The sequence below is a fragment of the Sapajus apella genome, unplaced genomic scaffold (genome assembly GCF_009761245.1).
Source record: "Sapajus apella isolate SASKATOON/1434 unplaced genomic scaffold, GSC_monkey_1.0 scaffold1380, whole genome shotgun sequence".
NCBI classification, from domain to species: domain Eukaryota; kingdom Metazoa; phylum Chordata; class Mammalia; order Primates; family Cebidae; genus Sapajus; species Sapajus apella.
The window spans coordinates 3,328-8,562 of NW_022438306.1; the positions used below are offsets into that span (position 1 = coordinate 3,328).

At 44.3% G+C, this 5,235-nt stretch overlaps 1 long non-coding RNA gene across 1 annotated transcript; it reads left to right on the forward strand.

The window, feature by feature from the left end:
• Window positions 1–352: 352 nt before the first annotated feature.
• Window positions 353–4,880, forward strand: LOC116546774. The gene is made up of 3 exons (XR_004266832.1): window positions 353–499; window positions 2,273–2,278; window positions 4,860–4,880. It is a non-coding gene; the product is annotated as an uncharacterized LOC116546774 (long non-coding RNA).
• The last annotated feature ends 355 nt before the right edge of the window (window positions 4,881–5,235 follow it).

Below are 5,235 nucleotides of genomic sequence, written 5' to 3' on the forward strand. Positions count from 1 at the left end.
GGCGGATCACGAGGTCGAGAGATCGAGACCATCCTGGCCAACATGGTGAAACCCCGTCTCTACTAAAAATACAAAAAATTAGCTGGGCATGGTGGTGCGTGCCTGTAGTCCCAGCTACTGGGGAGGCTAAAGCAGGAGAATCGCTTGAACCTGGGAGGCGGAGGTTGCAGTGAGCCAAGATCAGGCTATTGCACTCCAGCCTGGCGACAGAGACCGTCTCAAAAAAAAAAAAAAAAAAAAAAGGGTTTTTTTTTTTTGGCTGTGTGGGGTAGCGCACGCCTTTAATCTCAGCACTTTGGAAGGCTGAGGCAGGTGGATCACTTGACACCAAGAGTTCAGACCAGCTTGGCCAACATATTGAAACCCCATATCTACTAAAATACCAATAATAATAATAATAATTACCTGGGCCCGGTGGCGGGGCAGCTGTACTCCCAGCTCCTCGGGGGAGCTGAGGGTGGGAGGTTTGCTTGAGCCCGGGAGGTCGAGCCTACAGTGAGTGGAGATCATGGCCACCACACTCCAGCCCGGGCAACAAAGTGGGACCCTGTCTCAAAAAATCACAAAAATTTCTCTAGCACTTAACACTTTGCAAAGTGAGACAACATGAGCCACACCAAACCAGCAGAACTGTTTTGTTTGGTTCCCAGAACAGTTAAAAATCTTTAAAAGTTGTTGCCAATATTTAGAAATCAAAAGATTCTACATAGAATCTGCATTTTAGCTTTCCCTGGAATCACTAGAAGATTTGGTAATTCTTGGTATATTCCCTGATGACACCAAACTATGGGGAGTGAACTGTGTTGCTTCTTTAGAAGTCCCGCTGCTCCCTGGACCTGTCTTCGTCCAGCCCACTGCACTAGTTTTTGTGATATGTCTGGTCCCTGAAGGCCAGTTCATCTGGGAGTGTTTTGGGAATTTGTGGAGTTGGTGTTTGAGTTGTATAAAGATTGAGGGCATCCTTCTACTGTTTACTGGGTGTGGGTAGACAGGGATGAAAATAGTCTAGAATAACAGAATTGTCCTGAATCCTTCATGACTTTCCAATGCTACTGGATAATGATCAGAGCCTGGAACCGAATTTTATTTTGCAGAAAAACATAAACTCTTTTTGCAGGGAACAGTTTCAATATTTATCAGGCAAGGTTACAAGTAACCTTCAGTAACAAGTAACCCCCAAATCTCAATGGCTTAACCTAAAAGTTGGTTTCCCATCATGCTACATGTCAATGTAGATGGGGTGAGTATTCTGCCCAACTCATAGTAGTCTCTCAGGACCCTGTTCGGAGTTTTGCATAAACATTACCTGCACCAGCCTTGAATGACAAAGGTCACTTATGCACATTTCATTGGTGAATGCGAATCACATGGCCACGTTTAATTTCTAGGGAGTTGGGAAGTTTAGACCTACTTCTGCCTAGGAAAAGCAGAACTGGAAATCTTTGTGAGCAGTGTAATGATTACCGTAAATGTACCCTGAATTTTCCTGGAATGTAGCTAAATTGATTTGTTCAGAACTACATGTGCAAATGTCCGACTATGTTATTTCAGTGGTAGTTGTGCCTCATTTATATATTAAAATACATCTTTTTTTTTTTTTGAGTCAGAGTCTTGCTTTGTTGCCCAGGCTGGAGTGCAGTGGCGTTATCTCGGCTCACTGCAACCTCCACCTCCCGGGTTCAAGCAATTCTCCTGCCTCAGCTTCCTGAGTAGCTGGAACTACAGGCAAGCCACCATGCCCAGCTAATTTTTGTATTTTTAGTAGAGATGGGGTTTCACTGTGCTGGCCAGGCTGGTCACAAATTCCTGACCTTGTGATCTGCCCACCTCGGTCTCCCCAAGTGCTGGGATTACAGGGATGAGCCACTGCTCCCGTTCCATCTTATGGTGCTTCGCTTTATTTCTTTTTTAACAAATTAAAGTTTTGTGGCGGCCGGGAACAGTGGCTCATGCCTGTAATCCCAGCACTTTGAAAGCCTGAGGTGGCTGATCAGTTGAGGCCAGGAGTTCGAGACCAGCCTGGCCAACATGGTGAAACCCTGTCTTTATTTAAAATGCAGAAATTAGCCAGGCACCATGGTGTGCCTATATTCTCAGCTACTTGGGAGGCTGAGGCATGAGAATCACTTGAACCCAGGAAGCAGAGGTTGCAGTGAGCTGAGACTGTGCCATTGCACTCCAGCCTTGACAACAGAGCAAGACTCCATCTCGAAAAAAAAAAAAAAAAGGCCAGGTAGGGTGGCTCATTCCTATAATCCGAGCACTTTGGGAGGCTGAGGTGGGTGGATCACTTGAAGTCAGGGGTTCGAGACCAGCATAGCCAACATGGTGAAACACTGTCTCTGTTAAAAATACAAAAATTAGCTGGGCATGGTGGTGGGCGCCTGTAATCCCAGTTGCTCTGGGTAATGAGGCAGGAGAATCGCTTGAACCTGGGAGGTGGAGGTTGCAGTTAGCTGAGCTTGAGCCACTACACTCCAGTCTCAGCAGCAGAGCAAGACTCCATCGTGTAAAAAAAAAAAAAAAAAAAAAAAGAGAAAGCTTGGCGGTCTGAATAGATCAAACCAACCACAACATTCCCCTAAGTCAAAGTGTAAACCAGAGCAAGGCCCTCAACATCAAGGCAACCCTCAACCAGCAAAAAGATTGTGATTTACTAAAGGCTCAGATGATCTTTAGAGTTTTGTATTTTTTTTTAAGATGAAGTCTCACTCTGTTGCCCAGGCTGGAGTGCAGTGGTGCAGTCTCTGCTCACTGCGACCTCCGCCTCATAGGTTCAAGTGATTCTCCTGCCTCAGTCTCCCGAGTGGCTGGAACTACAGGTGTGTGCCACCACACCCAGCTAATTTTTTATTTTTAGTAGAGATGGGGTTTCACCATGTTGGCCAGGGTGGTCTCAAACTCCCAATCTCAGGTGATCTGCCTGCCTTGGTCTTCCAAAGTGCTGGGATTACAGGCGTGAGCTACCACACCTGGCTGTATTTTTTATTTTTACTTATTTTTGTTTACTTTTGAGATGTAGTCTTGCTCTGTTGCCCAGGTTGGAGTGCAGTGGCGCAATCTCAGCTCACTGCAACCTCTGCCTCTTGGGTTCAAGTACTTCTCCTGCCTCAGCCTTCTCCTGCCTCAGCTTTGTGAATAGAGTAGCTGAGACGACAGGCAGGCACCACCACGCCCAGCTAATTTTTGTGTTTTTAGTGGAGATGGGGGTTTCACCATGTTGGCCAGGCTGCTGTCAAACTCCTGACCTCAACTGATTAGTCCACCTCAGCCTTCCAAAGTGTTGGATTACAGGTGTGAGCCACCATGCTCGGCCAACATTTTTTAGCCATATATATTTTGAGACTGAGTCTTACTGTGTTGTTCAGGCTGGAGTGCAGTGGTGCAATATTGGCTCACTGCAAACTCTGCCTCTTAGGCTCAAGTGATTCTCCTCCTTTAGCCTTCTGAGTAGCTGGGATTACAGGCATACATCACCACGCCCAGCTAAATTTTGTATTTATAGTAGAGACAGGATTTTGCCATGTTGCCCAGGCTGGTCTTAAACTCTTGGACTCAAGTGATTTGCCCACCTTAACCTCCCAAAGTGCTAAGATTACAGGCGTGAACCACCACACCTCGCTGTAAACCATTTTTTTATTTTTTTGAGACTGAGTCTTGCTGTCGCCCAGCCTGGAGTGCAATGGCGCAATCTCGGCTCACCGCAACTTCCGCCTCCCAGTTTGAGCGATTCTCCAGCCTCAGCCTCCTAAAGTAACTGGCATTACAGGTGCTACATCCCGCTAATATTGGTATTTTTAGTAGAGATAGGGTTTCACCATGTTGGCCAGGCTGGTCTTAAACTCCTGACCTCAAGTGATCCGCCCACCTCAGCCTCCCAAAGTGCTAGGATTACAGGCATAAGCCACAACACCCAACCACTGAAATCATTTTCTGAATGATGCAACATCATAAAATGGCTTATTTTTTTCTATGAGATATCCCACAAAAATATCCAGAATGATGAATAACATGGTAAATGGGATAATTACTTTACAACTTTTGGTCAATTAGCTGAGGACTAGCTACATCGAAAGGGATATGAATAAAAGGAAAACAGAGGCACCAAAAAAAATGAGTGATTTGACTACCAAAGGATTAAAGAGGCCTTTGAGAAGAAAACAAAGAAGTCTAAATATTTTTAGACCCTCTTTTTGACTCTACCATGAGTCAGATGTAAAATGAATGATACTATATCTTAAATCATGTAATTTTCCAGAAAAATTAAGCGCAAGAATCAACATTTGTTCATTCTTGATTCATTCTAAAAACTAGCACACAGTTGCAAACACATTCTAAATTTTGTTAAATATAAGATAAATTTATTTGGTGCAATGGCGCCATCTTGGCTCACTGCAACCTCTGCCTCCTGGGTTCAAGCGAATCTCCTGCCTCAGCCTCCAGAGTAGCTGGGAGGAAATACCAGGAAACAGTAGGAACAGGAAGGTGGGCATAAAGCCCCTTCCAGTGGCTTCTAAAACAACAGACTTCCTGATTTGGTGATATTTTTCCATGACACGTCATATTGTTTTGCCTTGTTCTCCCCTCTGCCCCACACCATTTTATTATAAAAAAATTTGAACATAGGCTGGGCATGGTGGCTCATGCCTGTAATCCCAGCACCTTGGGAGGCCAAGGTGGGCAAATCATTTGAGGTCAGGAGTTTGAGAATAGCCTGGCCAACATAGTGAAAGCCCATCTCTACTAAAATTACAAAAATTAGCTGCGCATGGTGGCGCATGCCTGTAATCCCACCTACTACGGAGGCTGAGGCACAAAAACTGCTTGAACCTGGGAGGCGGAGGTTCCGGTGAGTCTAGATTGTGCCACTGCACTCCAGCTTGGGCAACAGAGTGAGACTCTGTCTCGGAAAAAAAAAAAAAAAAACATTGAACATAGATTATAACATTTTTACCATATCTATCCATTTATCATTCCTAAGTTCATCTATTATTCTGTCTTACTTGTTGATGTATTTCAAAGGAAATTCCAAACCCTAATACTTTAAAAAGCTTTTTGTTTAGAAATTATTTCAATATTACAGAAAAGTTACAAGAATAAAGATGGCACAAAGTACAACTGTATACCCTTGACCCAGATTCACCTGGAGATCACATTTCACTTCGTTTGTGTCATAATCTACATGTTATCTCCCTGTATCTATATGTATATATCCACATTTTTCCTTGGAGTTTT